Source organism: Miniopterus schreibersii (genome assembly GCF_964146895.1).
Source record: "Miniopterus schreibersii genome assembly, chromosome: 5".
In the NCBI taxonomy this organism is placed as follows: domain Eukaryota; kingdom Metazoa; phylum Chordata; class Mammalia; order Chiroptera; family Miniopteridae; genus Miniopterus; species Miniopterus schreibersii.
Window position 1 is genome coordinate 33,878,897 of NC_138106.1, and position 16,616 is coordinate 33,895,512.

Here is a 16,616-nt window from a genome sequence, read left to right on the forward strand (position 1 = left end):
GAAATACACTGTATGGGCTTTATTAACCTTACAGACATTTATGATATATAACCTATGTGGTACTTGCCTGTAGGAAAAATCCTTTTCATTAGGTATGCAACTACAAATTGATGGCTTAAAATATGTTAAAGAGGAAAGAATCCAGGTAGAATGGTTATTGAAAGGGGCATCATTTGTACTAATGTGTTTCACAGTGTATATTACAGATTTGTTTTTCCTGCAGTGTATCTGTGATATATGCTTCCACGGTTGCCAGGTAATAGAAATAATAGGAATAAAAATGTATAGAGACCTGAAATGGAGTTATTCTTACAGACTTTCTCCACAGTGGACTTTCATTGTTACCACTGTTTCCTTAGGGTAATTTGGAAACTCAGAGGCCCCAGATATAAAAGGTAGATAGATACATTCTTATTGGATCACTGGTACTTTTCTCTAAGTATGTCTTTACCTACTTAGGAATTACATTATACTGTGTTCTAAAAACTGAATTTGAAAGGTAAACACTGGAGTGAATTTCTAACTAATAACCTTTTTTGTATTTGCAAAGGTATAAATCCTGGCAGAAGTGCTGTGAGAATGAGGTACAAATGCAGTCATATTTTAAAAACATTTAGACCCTGTTCTTAAGAGTAAGTCAAGACAAAAGCACAACTCCCTACTTTCAGTATTCTTAGGTTTCAAAAAAAATATTTTTCAACCATAACAACTAAAGCAGGTGTGGTAGGGAAGCAGCCTGGAGAAATGGATAATGTTTTTCACTAGGAATAGATGTGAGTTGTTTTAGCACATAGATGTGAGAAATAGATGTGAGCTTTACTTCCAGATAGATGACCTTGATCTTGACCAGTTATTCATCCTCTACAGGTGTCAGGTTTTTTATCTGTTGGACTGAATAGGTAATCTCTCATGTTGCTTTCAAATACAAAATTCTATTGTGTAAGAAAAGGACTTCCAATAATTCATTTTCTCCTTGTCTCAATAAAAAACTGTGAGTTCTATATTGAGCTTCTTGCCTGTACTGCATCTCTCACAAAATGCTTAGCAGCTAGGTAGTCACACTAGTAATAGATCTTATTTAGTTATTCCTCAGTAGCACAATTAGATAACCACAACTAATAGCAACTGAAAGTTTTTGGGTTACCCACTGAAATCACAGAACGTGTATGAATTTCTCAGGTATTATATATTTCTTTATTTTTTTAACTCATTGCTTCCCTCATCAGCCACAGACTAACTAAGATTAAGCTGAGATTTTAGAAATTAGTTTAGGAATAATTTATTATTATTGCCAAACACCTTTTTAAAAAATGTGTACATTAAACATTTTTAGTGAAATATAACACAATACAGAAAAGAACACAAATCAAGTGTTTAGAGTTCAATGAATTATTATTAGGTGACCACACCCATGTAATCACTACCCAGGTCAAGAGCTAGAACATTGCCAGTGCACCAGAAGCTTTCCTCTGTACCTTTCCCTCTTTTAAATAACACTAAATTCTCTTAGGAGGACGAGTAGAGTAGTCTTGCCTGTTTTTGAACTTTATATAAGTGAAGCCATACAGTATTTTTTATATCTAACTTCTTTCGTTCGGCATTTTTTGTGAGGTTTACTGCTGCTGCATGTACTTGTAGCGCTTTAATTTTAATTGCTGTCTGCTATTCTATTGTATGGTATAATAACTTATGCATTGATTCTATGGCATAATAACTTATGCATTGATTAAGGTTGTTTTAGTTGGGGCCTATTAAGTATAGTGCTGCTATGAAAATTTTTATACATGTATTTGGGGCACATGTGCAAACTTGTATATTGAGCATATACCAAAGTGTGGGGTTGTTGGATCATAAGATACACGTATGTTCAAAGTTAGTAGAATCTCAGTCAGGTCAGTTAGGGCTGCTATAACAAAATACCATAGACTGGATGATTTATAAACCAAGCAGCCGATGCCAGCATGGTCAAGTTCCTGTGAGATTACAGACTGCTGACTTCTTGATGTACCCCTATGTGGCAGAAGAGAGCAAGGGAGCTCTTTGGGGTCCCTATTATAAGGGTACTAATTTCATTCTTGAGGGCTCAAACATCATGACCTAATTACCTCCCAAAGGCGCCCACCTCCTAATTCTATCATATTGGGGGTTAGGATTCAGCATGAATTTTAGGGGGGACACAAACTTTTAGTTCATTACAGTGGTTGTGCTAATTTACATAATCATAGGTGGTGTATGAGAATTTCCATTGCTCTAAATTCTTGCCAACATTTGCAATTCATAGTCTTAAATTTTAGACATTCCTGTAAATGTGTAGATCTTGTGATTTTAATTTGCATTTCCCTTGTTACTGGCAAGGTTAATGTATTAGTCAGGGTTCTACAGAGAAACAGAACCAGGAGGGAATATGTAATTATAATCATATATATTTATTTATTATGAGGAATTGGTTCATGTGATTATGAAGGCTGAGAAATCCCATGATCTACTATCTGTAAGCTGGCAGAAACCCAAGAAAGCCGATGGTGTAATTCAGTTTGTATCTGAATACCTGAGAACCAGAGGGGTTGATGGTATAAATCCCATTCTGAGGATCAAAGAAGATTCAATTCCTCACCTAAAGGCCAAAAAAAGGGTATATTCCTTCTTCCTTCACCTTTTCTATTCAAGCCCTAGAGATACTGGATGATGCCCAGTATCAATTCTAATCTAATTCAAATTCTAATTCAAATTCAAATTCTAATCTCATTTGAAAACATCTTCACTCTCATGATCAGAAATAATGTGTAGTCTCAGCACCCTCTAGCCAGCCAATTTCATGCATAAAATTAACCATCACGGTTAACTGTTAATTTTTAAGTTTATGGGCCATTTATTTTGAATTCACTTCTTTGTAACCTGCTGCCATAAACATCAGGTACTTTTCTTTCTTCTATTTCATATACTAATATTAGATCTAAATGGTAGTTTGTAAATGCTTAAATTAGCACTAGCCACAACCATTTTAATATCTATGATAAATATTAAGTAAATAAGGTTATACATTTTTAGAAAAATTTATTGGTCATTTAGCTTTTCATCTTTGTAAGGAACCTGATCAAATTTCTTCCTGTTTTTTAATTTCCTTTTGTCAGTTTTAGGTTTTGCACATATTTTTCCCATTAACTTGACTTTTTACTCTTGTAAGTGTGTGGTTTGATGAGTAGAAGTTCGTAATTTTAATGTAGTCTAATTTATCTATTCTCTTTTTCTTGTTAATGCTTTTTGTAACCTGTTTAAGAAATCTATCTACCCAAAGGTCAGGAATAGACTACTAATCTATTACTTCTAGTAATTTTTTTTTTTAAATCCTCATCTGAGGATATTTTTCCATTGCTTTTCAGAGACAATGGAAAGGAGGGAGGGAAGGAGGGAAAGAGAGGGGGGGGGAGGGAGGAAGAGAGAGAGACATTGATTGGTTGCCTCCCACACGTGCACTGATTGGGACTAGGGATTGAGCCTGCAGCCGAGGTATGTGCCCTTGGATGGAATTGAACCCGAGACCCTTCAGTCCATGGGCCAACGTTCTAACCACTGAGCCAAACCAGCTAGGGCACTTCTAGTATTTTTATTGTTTACTTTCACATTTAGATCTTCAGTCCACCCCAAAATAATTTATTTTGGGAAAGTTTGAGGAAGGGGTCAAATTTTATTCCTATATGGATAGCCAGTTGAACCTACATAATTTTCTGAAAAGTTGCTCATTTTTCCCACTGCTATAAGTGTCCCCTTTGATATCATTGAAGTATCTACATATATATGGATTTTTTCTATTCTATTACTGTGGTATATATGTCTGCTTGTACCAATTCCACCTTGTCTTAATTAGTATAGCTTTTCAGTAAGTTATGTATGCTACTGGTAAAGTAAGTTCTCTCACATTGAGTTTCTTGGTTATTCTGACTATTTTTATTTCCATGTGATTTTAAAATCAACTCATCAATTTTCACAAACTGTTAGACTTATGAATGGGATTTTACTGAACCTATGGATGAGTTTTGGGAGAAAATACATTCTAACAATATTGAGTCTTCCAGTTTTGAACATTTTACTTCAGTTGCTTGCCTTTTTGTTCCATGTGTACTTGAAAAAAAATGTATATTCTTTCATTTTTTGCATTCATTGTTAAAAACTATCAGTTAGGTCAAGTTTGTTCATTGTAGTCTTCAAATCCTATATCCTTTCTAATTGAACATCTGCTTGTTCTACCAAACACTGCTAGAGGTATGTTAAAATCTTCCACTATGATTGTGGATTTGTCCATTTCTTTTTTAAAAAATTCTGTCAATTTTGATATATCAAATATAAGTAATTTATGTGCTAAGCTTTATATATAATATATATAGTATGTTTATGCTAGATTTATCTATGTATTATATATGTCACATATTATTACCTCTAATAATATTTGCATTAAGGTCTACTTTATTCACTGATATACTGATACAATAATAAATCAACTTTCTGTGTTTTTTTTTTTAATTTATCTTTATTGTTCAGAGTATTACAGGTATCCCATTTTCCCCCCGAATTGATCCCCTCCACTTCTCTCCCACCCCCTTCCCAGGCCTTCACCCTGTTATTGACTGTGTCCATGGGTTATGCATATAACTTCTCTGGTTAATCTCTTCCCACCCTCCACCCCCCTTCCCTCTTTCCTCTGAAATATGATCGTCTGTTGCATGCGTCAATGTTTCTGGATCTATTTAGTTCATCAGATTCTTTTGTTCATTAGCTTCTTCTTAAAGAAGACCCTTCAACTTTTCCTATAGTGCTGGTCTGCTGGTGAAGAACTCCTTTGGCTTTTTCTTATCTGTGAAGCTCTTTATTTGACCTTCAATTCTAAATGATAGTTTTGCTGGGTAGAATAATCGTGGTTGTAGTTCCATGTTTTTCATCACTTTGACTATTTCTTGCCACTCCCTTCTGGACTGCAAAGTTTCTGTTGAGAAATCAGCTGATAGTCGTATGGGGGCTCCCTTGTAGATAACTAATTGCTTTTCCCTTGCTGCTTTTAAGATTCTCTCTTTGTCTTTAACCTTTGGCATTTTAATTATGATATGTCTTGCTGTGGGCCCCTTTGGGTTCCTCTTGTTTGGGACCCTCTGTGCTTCCTGGGGGTCTATTTCTTTCCCCAGGTAGGGGAAGTTTTCTGTAATTATTTTTTCAAGTAGGTTTTCAATTCCTTGGTCTCTTTCTTCCCCTTCTGGCACCCCAATAATATGATGTTGGGCCTCTTGAAGTTGTCACAGAGGCTCCTTATGCTATCTTCATATTTCTGGATTCTTTTTTCTTTTTGCTCTTCTGGTTGGGTGTTTTTTGTTTCCTCATGTTCCAAATTGCTGGTTTGATTCTCAGCGTCCTCTACTCTACTGTTGATTCCATGTAAATTATTCTTCATTTCAGTTCCTGTAGCCTTCATTTCAAATTGGTACTTTATTATGTTATCGATTTTTTCAGTTATTTCCCTAATAGTCTGCTTAAACATCCTTATAAACAAAACTCTGAACTCTGTATCTGTTAGCTTGCTTGGATCTATTTCATTTAGTTCCTCTTCTAGAGATTTCTTCTGTTCTTTCCTTTGTGACATGTTTCTTTGCCTCCACATTTTGGCTGCTTCCAGGTGTTTGTTTCTATGTATTAGGTAGAGCTGCTATGTCTCTTGGAATTTGTAGCGTGGCTTTGTGTAGTAGGTGTCCTGTAGGGTCCAGTGGCTCAGCCTCCCCAGTCACCTGAGCTGGGCCTTCTAGGTGCTCCCCTGTGTGGGCTGTGTGCACTGTCCTGTTGTAGTTGAGCCTTGGTTGCTGTTGGCGTCCCTGAGAGGAACTGACCCCCAGGCCAATCAGCTGTGAGGACCAGCTGCAACTACAGCCAAAGAGCTGCTGTGCTGGAGACACCCCTATGGAGCAGGATTTACTTCAGTGGAGCTTTGGTGTTCACCAAGTGCGTCCCTTGAGTGTCACTTGTGGATGTGGTAGGGTTGTAATCCAGTGTGGTCGAGTCTGACCACCAGGTGCACAGTCTCTGGGGCCTCCGGGGTGGTGCAAAGTCAGCCTCTGCCCGTGCCCTGCCCAGGGCCACCCAGCATGAGCTACACAGGAAACCCTAGGTGGCTGCTACTTGTGCTGGGCTTGGAGGTGTCCAGGAGAGGCCAAGCTATGAGCCAATGCAGGCTGCCGCTAGTGTCAGGCCTGGGGCCACTTATCAAGCTGTATGGGGCCCGCTGCTGCTTTTTGAGAGATTTTAGGAAAGTCCTAAGCATGAGGCTGGAGAGGCCTCTTGCATAGAAAAGTCATTGGAAATGGCCTGGATGAGCTGCAGGTGGGGAGGGGCGGGGCCTCCGGGAATCACGGGGCGGGGCCAAAGGTGTGAGTCAGGTGCTGGCGATTCAAACATGGCGCCCGCCTGCCGGCTGTGTGTTGGGAGGACTCGCCAAAGGAGCCACGGCTTCTGCCAGCTCTTCTGCCTGGGAGAAAGCTGCCCCTCCACCTCTCGCCCCGACTTCAGGCAGGTTAGTTTCTCCCCAAGTGTCCCAGGTCCTTTCAGGCTGCTGCCCGGCGCTGGGCTCAGAGGGAGAGCGTCTGAGTGAGTCCGTGCGCGGGCCCTTTGAGAGGAGCTGCTGGGGCTCCCGCAGCCTCCGCGACCCTCAGTGACAGTCCCTGCTGGTTTCACAGCCCGAAGTTGTGGGGACGTCTCTTCCCGGCCCTGGAGCCCTGGGCTGGGGGCCTGCTGTGGAGCTGGGACCCCTCCCTCCTCCAGAAAACCTCCACCTCGGAGATTCCCTCCCAGGTTTCAACCGCGGCACCGGATGTGGGCCCACGGCCGAGTCTCTGCGATTCAGCCCCGATCCGCCCGCTTCTCCGCCCCTCCTACCGGTCTCGGTGCTTCTTCAGTTCCCTGGTTGTGGGGCTTCTATTCAGCCAAATTTCTGGAGGCTCTGAGTGATCTTGGTTCTGTATTTTAGTTGTAATTTTGATGTGGTTGTGGGAGGCGGCGGGTGCAGCTGTTACCTACGCCTCCATCTTGTTTCTCCTCTAAGCTGTTTTGTTTAGCATTTGCATGATATATATGGTGTGTGTGTATATATATATAATATGTATATTTTCACCATTCTCTTTTCATTTTTTCTATAGTCTTATGTATGTCTTTTGTAAGAAGCAAATATTTGCCTGGCCGGGCGTGGCTCAGCGGTTAAGCATCGACCTAGGATCCAGGTGATCAGGGTTCGATTCCCGGTCAGGGCACATGCCCGGGTTGTGGGCTGCAGCCGATCAATGACTCTCACATCATTGATGTTTCTATATCTTTCTCTCCCTCTCCTTTCCTCTCTCTGAAATCAATAAAGATATATTTAAAAAAAAAAAGAAGCAAATATTTATGTTTTTTGAAGTGTAGTATGACATCTTTTGTCTTTTAATTGAATGATTTAGCCTATTTATATTTATTGTAATCACTGATATAATTGGGTTTAAATCTACTGTCTTACTATGTATTTTCTATTTATACCATTTGTGCTAACTCTTTTTTTGTGCCTCCTTTTTTTATTGTTTTTATTAGTTTATTTTTCCCCTTATTATCTTAGTAGTTATACATTGTTTTACTCTTTTTATTTACTGGTAAATATCCATATTATATCGTGAATCTTTGATTAAAAAGTATAATTTAAATTTGTGCTTTTACCACTTTCTGGACAATGTAAGTATCTTAGTATATTTTAACTCCAATAACCCTCCTCTCAGTTTAACCCTTTCGTTGTTACAATGTCTGAACCTCTGCATTTCCATCTGGGATTTTATTTCCCTGAAGTTTTTACTTGGCTGTTAATATCTATATTTTACTTTTATTCTTAAAGGATATTGCTGGCTATAGGCCTCTTGGTTGATAGTTAATATTCTCAATTTTCACAAAGTTGGGGACAAAAGGTAGTTGGTTTAAGTTGTACCAGGGAGGTTAAGGAAAGATTCTTGATAAAAAGTTATTGACCATGATGTAGTACGTCATACAGTATATTCTTCAGACTGCTAATTCCATGGGCTTTTATTGAAATTCACAGTGCATTTTAGACCCCAAATCCATTTAACTTTGTTATTTCAACGTTCCCCCCAAATACTTTGTCAGTAAACTATTGTCCTGGGTAATCTCTAATGAATATTTCAAGCATTTGGTGATGTGAAGTATGAACTTTGAGAGAGCCCTTTTAAAGGTTACATGGTCCTGGGATGCAAATAAAGATTTCTGTGTGAGGTTTTGTTTTTCTAAGATTTGGCTATTCTCTGTTGCCAGAAATACTCTTTAAAATCTGTTGTTCCAGTTTCTGGCTATGGACAAAGTCTTTCATGGAACTCAATTTCATAATTATAGCAACAACATAGTGTGACTAGTACATAGAAACAGTTCTGGTGCAAGTGGGTGAAACTCCTATAAACCGAGATTTGCTCTGGGTTAGAGATATCCATAATCTGTGCAGAGAGGAGCACCCTGATAATCCTCATGTCACATTTTTTGTAAAATAAGGAAACAGGCAATTATGCATTACAGTCTGAGGACTTCAGAAATTCAGGAAGGGCTTGGAGGAGGCAGCAGGTCAATCTTATCTAGAGAGCTGGTGGGATTTACTTATAGAGCAGTATATTGTGTCTCTGTTGTTGTTTTTTTTTTCAGGCAGTGCAACTCTTTCATTTAAATCTCTGTGCAAACAGGACATTATTTCTATCATCTTCAAGCCCAGCTGGCATTAAGATCTGATACTAGAGATTACCACTGAAACACCCCAAAGTGGATGTCTCCATCCAGATCCCACAGAGAAAGCAGAGGCTCTCACACTGGGTACATGGACAGTATTGCTGGTGACCTTGAGTGATTAGAGGACCAAGGGATGGCTTCTGGCAAGTCAGCCAACAAAAGAGCTGCTTCACATGTTATTATGTGCCTGTGTGACAGCCACCAGCTTCCATTCTCTCTGCTTTCCTTGTGAATTTTCAAGGAACTCAAGAAGCAAACCCTTGTTGCAATCCCCTCCTTATCTTTGATGCTGCACACATGCAGCTCTGACACGCATTATATTATTAGTTCCTACTTTCTCAATTTTAATTAAAAACAGAAATGAATTATTTTAATCTACCATTTTTGAGAGTCAGCATTATTGTATGTGATTATCCATTGAAATGGGGTTGGCACAGAAAATTAATGATATTTAAAATATTATCTCTACTATTTTAGTTTGCTCTCCCAGCAAATCTTAATTTAGTCCAAAAACCGCCTCTGTATACATGATCCTAAGTAAGTAGGCGTTTAGCCAATGCATTGAGAATCTAAATGTTAATCTTTCAAGTATTATCTGAACTCTTTTCTGCCATTAAAACCCTCAAAATATCCTAGAATATATAACTGTACATTCTATAAAAAACCCCAAATACAGATTACGCAGTTAAAAATATTCAAGAAGTCTTCTATAAGTAGAGTGACCATATGGCCCTCTATTTGGCCCAGGACAGTCCTGGCTTTCTCCTGTTGTCCTGGGCCAATCACAGATAATAACAGCTTTTAAAAATGTCTTGATTTAGAGAATAAATTATTTGGTGACTCTATTTATTAATCCAATTACAAAAATTATTAAGAAACATTTATTTTGATATTTAAGGAAAATCAGAGTTTTTGGTTGACCTATAAATATCCTCCAATAATTTTCTCAGCTAGGCCAGTGGTTCTGGTTGCACATCAGAACCACATTTAAATCATCCATAAACCAACTAAATGAAAATCTCTGGAGGTAGAATACAGGCATCAGTATTTTTTAAAGCTTCACAGAAAATTTCAATGTGCATTCAAGGTTGAGAACCACTGGATTGCATAGTTTGTGCATTTAAACTGACTTCCTTTGCAGGATTATTCAAAGAAATTTTAAATAATTTAAAAAACCTCTCTCTCTCTATATATATATATCTTTATTGATTTCAGAGAGAGGAAGGGAGAGGGAGAGACAGAAACATCAATGATGAGAGAGTCATTGATCGGCTGCCTCCTGCATGTCCCCCATAGAGGATCGAGCCCACAACCTGGGCATGTGCCCTGACTGGGAATTGAACTACAATCTCCTGGATCATAGGTTGATGCTCAACTGCTGAGCCATGCCCACCAGGCTAAATAAATTTTTGTTTTTGTTTTTAGCGGCATGTCTAGTTAATGTTCTAATTCATTGCATTGGAAACTTGGTTTACATGCTATAAACCGTATCAATGAATGCTATTTTTCTTCTTTAAAAAAAAGTATTAATGTTTTTCAATTACAGTTGACATACAATATTAGTTTCAGGTGTACAACATAGTGATTAGACATTTATATAACTTATAAAGTGGTTTCCCAGATAAGTCTAGTACCCAAACTAATGATTTTTCAACCAATTACCATATAAATAAGTCATTGGCCAATTTAATCACGAAGATAACTCTAATAATTGGGCCAATTTCCAGTTTATTTTTCTTTCTGCTTAATAATTAGACAAACTTTTGAATGGTTGGTGAATATGTAGCTTGGAACTCAGCTTGTAAATAGCTGATGCTATTGATCTTTTATATTTAGATAAAAGGGAGTTCTTGAGAGAATATTGTCCTGGGAATCATTAGTCTTTCATAAGAAATTCAGGGGTAGCTGATGGTTTAGATATCCTGTAAATAAACCTACATATTCACCATAGTATAAGAATCATTATCCCGTAGGAATGGGATCTACAAAATTACAGAGTTTGTGGATTTCTGTCTGGGGTTTAACAAAAAAAGCATAGTGACTTTCATCCAGATATTTCCTATAAGATACCAAGGTTGGACCTCCCCTCAGGAGAGACCCTGCAATTAGCTGGGACATGGGAGTTCTGTGCCTTTATATAATGTAAGTTAAACAATTCAGAAGAGAGTGAGAGTTTTTAATATTAACAAAATGTTCAAATAAGTTTTTACTGTTTAAAAGTGCTTTTGTTAAATTTACAATCACTTCACAGCCCCTGTAAATGACTACCTTTATCCTGGATGTCTTTATTATATTGTCACTTTCTTAAATTTTGGTTTAAAGATGAAATCCTTTTCTAAATCTACCCAATTACTATACTTCGAAGGAACTGGCACATTATGTGAAGTTCTCCATAAAGAAGCCAAGGTCAATTTGTTCTACAATTTTTAAAAGTAGTTTATGTTCTATAATAAAATTTCTCTTGAGTCCTTAAGGAGAAACTATTTAGCTGTATTAAGATTACATCACTCCAAAAAGACAGAGTAAGCATTTGAAAGATCTAAAAACTCAAGACAATGTATCATATGTTAGAAGGAATTTATCTCAATTCATATATACTTTTAAAGAAGATAGAAACAAACTTCTTTGAAGAATTTATTTTAGCAAACGGTACTTTTGGAAGATCAGTTTTACCTAAAGTATATGTGAATAATCTGATTTTAGCCTTTTTCATGTCTGACCTGCTATTCATATAATCAAACAGATAGGCCTAAGGATGATTTACTGGGCTCTAAGATTTTGAAAATGAGTGTTTGTTGAAAAATGAATATTCTAGGGCAGAGGTTCTCAAAGTGTGGTCCCTGAACCATAGCAGCAGGATCACCTGGGAACTTACTACAAATGCAAATTCTTGATTCCCACCTAAGACCGACTGAATCAGATCTCTAGAATGGCGGCCAGCAATCTGTAGTTTATCAAGCTCTCCAGGTGATTCTGATGCACCCTAAAGTCTAAGATTTTAGGGATTGAAGTGTGAGGTTAGTGAGATAGGGAAGAAATTGTTTGGTATAGCTAGATGGTATGGAAATGGGCATACCCATTTCTCACTCCTGCTCTAGGCTCCTTGTGTATTTTTGGATGAGTGGTTGGCTAAGGATGGGTGGTAAGGACAAGACAGTCTTAATAATCCCAGGGTTCCTCATGTCTGCCCCTGGGGAGGGATGGGAGAAGGTATGCCTCCCTCAGCTAACCTCAGCCCCCTGCAATAACAGGGTGTTGACTGTTGGGCCCTTTGCTGGAAGCTTCTTTCTGACTATATCTGCTTTCTACTCTACCCCTCTTCTAAGATTTTCACCTGCAAGAACCATGATTAGGGATTTCATAATATTTCGTAGTTATAAGGGGATGGAATTCTTTACAACAGGTCTATTGTTTGATTTTCAAAGCTTCAACTTTTAAACATCTTCCTAGGAACATGTGTACCAACTTGTAGGACTGCCTACAAATCAGTTAATATGCAGATATTCAAACATCACACAAGATAGCTTTAAGAGGGATCAAAACTAATTTTATATTAATACAATTAATAAGAGGACTATTTTCCAATTGCTTGCCTAATAGGAAAACAATTTATAAATGGGGAAATGGGGACTGATGCATTGGAGAAAAAAGTTTTATTTTGTGTCCTAAATCTGTAGACAATATTAGGTTATGAAGTGGTTTCTGTGAGTTGTGTATAGGTGTGACAGATTCTGAGCACTGCAGAATTGTAGGATATTTTTAGATCTTGCTATAAACTCAGAGATTACCTAAATCAATCACCTCATTTTTCATATTAGAAATTTTAGCTGTGCGCAGCCGGTATTGCTCTGTGGTTGAGCATCAATCTATGAACCAGGAGGTCACAGTTCGATTCCCAGTTGGGGCACATGACTGGGTTGTGGGTTTAATCCCCAATGGGGGGCAGGCAGGAGGCAGCTGATCAGTGACTCTCTCATCATTGAAGTTTTTATCTCTCTTTGTCCCTGTCCCTTCCTCTCTCTGAAAGAAAAAAAAATTTTTTTAGCTGTGATTTGTTTCTAAACGCTAGTAAGAAAATGACCCCAAAATGAACATCCGTTCAATTGTATACCTACTCTCAAAATATTCACCTGGGCTCTAGCTGGGTGGTTTAGTTGGTTGGAGTGTTGTCCTGTGTGCCAAAAGGTCATGGGTTCGATTCCAGGTCAGGGCACATACTAGGTTGCAGGTTTGATTCCCAGTTGGGGCGAGTACAGGAGGCAACAGATGTTTCACATCGATGTTTCTCTCTCTCTCTCTCTCTCCCCCTCTTCCTCTCTCTCTAAAATCAATAAACATATCCTTGGGTGAGGATTTTAAAAAAATATACTCACCTGGTAGAATAAATTGAATATCTTCTGTTTATCAGATATTGTATTAGCTACTTTAAAATATTCTCAAATGATTCCTAAAAAACATGTTTTATTATTCCCATTTTATAGACCAGTCTCTGAGCCATACTTGTGAGATATCTTCAGATATCAACTTACTCTTTTTATGATGTACTAAGTTAGAGTTATAGGAAGTTCCTCATGAAAGGGCCATAATTAAAAACTAAATTCAGAATGCAATTCCTTGAAGGAGCAATATTAGAAGTGGCAGAAATTCTCAGATTAGCCTACAAATTTCCAAACTCTCCCATCTGTGACCTGGTTGCAGTTGTGCTTATTTCTAATGAGAAAGCAAACTGCTGCTATCCTAGGACTTAGAGATTTTTCTGTTTTACATTTTTCAGTTACTTGAGTAGAGTAAGTAAATGAGGGAATGATGAGGCAGTAGAGGGAAATGTCAGGTGAAACTTCTCTTGTTACTCTTTCTCCCTGTCTTCCATCTCATGGCTTTTCTTTGGTACATATGTAACTGGTATTATCTTCTTCTGCTAATTTAAAACAGGCTGGTGTGTTTATTTATATGTTTTCCCCAGAAATTGAATGGAGAACAGATAAGGTAGGAAGAAGATAAATTTGTATGAAATAGCAGGGCAAGAATTGGAAAAGAGTAGGGAAGGGAAATGTAAAAATGTTGCTGCCTGAGATAGAGAACTTGAAGAGATATGGCCTTTAAAACATTTGTAAACTAGCCACGAGGTGGCGCCATCATCTAAGGACAGCTTAGTTGCTTTTCAGGTTGTGCTGAAAGCTTGCTCTGGGTGCAAGAGTTTTCATAGAGGGAAAAGATTAAGGTAGTGGCCCTATTGCGTTCTGTTCATATGTAACATGAAAATCTTAAGACATGAATATTTATTAAATTAATAAGTTTACAAGTAAGTGCCTTTATTTCACCAACTTCAATTACTTTTACTTTTCTTCCCTTTGAAAGGGGCTTCACTGTTTTAATTATCAATATATGAGTAAGACAAAAAATTATAGTTGAAATCTCTGTAATTCTTTTTATTGGATTGTTATTTTTATATGACTTTATGCCCAGCTTTAAAAAAGTACAGTAACTTCATATCTAGAGAATACTTTGGTGAAAAACTAGGACACCATGCAGAAAGGTATAAGCAAAAGAGCAGAAAAGAAAACTAGATAAAGATTAGAGATAACAAGAAGAAGATACAATTCTTGAAACTTATGGAAAACCAGAAGGTTTTAGGGGTGAGAGAGATGTAGTTAAAAACGTGATTGTTGGTGGTACCATTTGCCCTTAAAGCTAGTGAGACTTGGGAAAGACATGAGAAGATGTTTGTAAACTATTAAAGAGTCAGACAGGTATTTTTCTAATGTGACAAAGGACAGATCTTGACTTAGGTTTGGAAAGAAAATACAAGTGCCTCTTTGTAAGTCTGTGACTTTTTTTGCTTGTCAGAATATTGAAAATTTGAGTGTTTATTTTCACTGTAATTGGTGTAAGACATATGAAAATGCAATGTAGATATAAAATAATTTATCTTGTTTGTAATTTTGTGATGCAGAGTTTAAATTTGGCGAATGTTAACTTTTGAGCGATAATCTAACACTGAATCCTGTTTTACAAGTCAATGGGTAAATAGCAATTATAGTTAGAAAATGATGACAAAGAACTTTCAACAAAGGAAATAAAAGCTTTTCTTAGCATAAAGAACTAAGTTTATAGCTACTTGCCCAGACAAAGGATGAGCCCTCATTTAGGTTTCAATGGATTTCGGAGTAGAGCATCAATAAAAGACGGCCTTCTAAGGCAAGATAATACAACAGCAGGAAAATATAATTTTGTGCCTCTAACCTCAAAACTTCCTCCAATTTAGTGGCAGCTCTTCAAAAAACCCACCAAGCATTCTCATTGCTTTCCAACTAATGTATTTCTTAAGAGTATAGTAATGAAGAAAGGGCCACTGGATAGATGAGAAAGCTGTGTCTCTAAACCTGACCTTTCTTCTGGGTCTCAGGCCACCTATGCCCCTGTCTACTCCATGTCTCCACTTAGATGTGGCATTTCAAACGTATTATATTTAATACATCTTTCACCATCAAGGAGTTTTTTACTGAATGTTGTGGTTATAGTGATTTATTTTTCAGCTTTTTGTTTGGACAGTGTGTTCTCTCCTCTTTGTGACATTGTACATGCTCTCCTTTTTCTCTGAGCTGTCACTACCCGACCCCCACCACACCCAAGCCCACCCCGGGCCTTCCATTTTCTAGGTTTACATGCTTTTGTAATATCCTGTATTTCTGCTGGTACAGCTCTTATCACACCGTTCACTTGTGATTATCGCCCACTGGAATTTAAGCTCTGTCATGGGAGGCTGGATTTACTTTATTCACTGCCGTATCATCAGCAACCACCCAGCCAGGGATATGTTAAAATCAGTCATATTTGTTGAATAAAAGAGAACTCAAGTTTCATATTTGTGGTAAAAAATGAGCATACAAAGATCCAAGGTGGCGGCAGAGTAGGTGGATGTTACATTCTCCTGCTCCCAGGACCAAACTGAAATTACAACTGAAACAGAGCAATCAACCTGAATCACCAACTGAAGACTAGCTGAAGAGAAGTCTTATAACCAAGGATTTACAAAGAAGCCACATTGAGACTGGTGGGAAGAGCGGAGATTCCAAAAGGGCTGGCCCTGCTCCCAGGGGCGGTGGCTGAGATTCCAGAGGGATATTTTAGCTGCAAAGGTCCCACCTGAGGAGTGTGGGGTTTCAATCCCGCATCAGGTTTTCCAGCCCAGAGCACCAGAGCTGGGAAGAGGTGCCCACATAACATTTGACTGCAGGGATTCTGTTTGCCAAGGAGAGATGAGAGTCTGCTAAGTACCCTCTTAAAAGACCAGTGCACAAAATCTCATTCGCAGCCACTCACCCTGGCTCCGGCTGAAGGAAGGCGGAGCAGACTAGAGTCATGCAAGGAGAGATTAGGGTTTACAGCTCTGGGGAGAAAGGTGAAGGCCCACTGAGACCCCTGTGCTGAGTCATTCTCCTGCACCACAGAGGACATCTTTCTTCTGTGGGGAATGCAATAGCTCCACCCTCTGGACTCCCTCTCGCCTCACCCTGTAGAGCTTGCACCCTGATGAGGAGTCAGTTGCCTGGGCTGGGTATAGAAGTCTGGGCAGACTCAGGGTATCAGTGACTGAGTTGTATGGCTTTGGGACAGGGACCATTCCCCCCATTTTCCTGTGAATCTGACTGAGGCCTCCCCCTCACCAGAGATCCATTAATTTCACTCTTTGGGCTCCCAGCAGCCCCCTGCCTGGTTGCTTGTGCTTGCTGAAGTCTGGGCAGAATACAGGACAGACTGAGTTGTGTGGCTCTGGTGCAGACACCACTCCCTCCACCTTCTCCCAAGCCTGACCTGCACCTCCACCTCTGCCAACT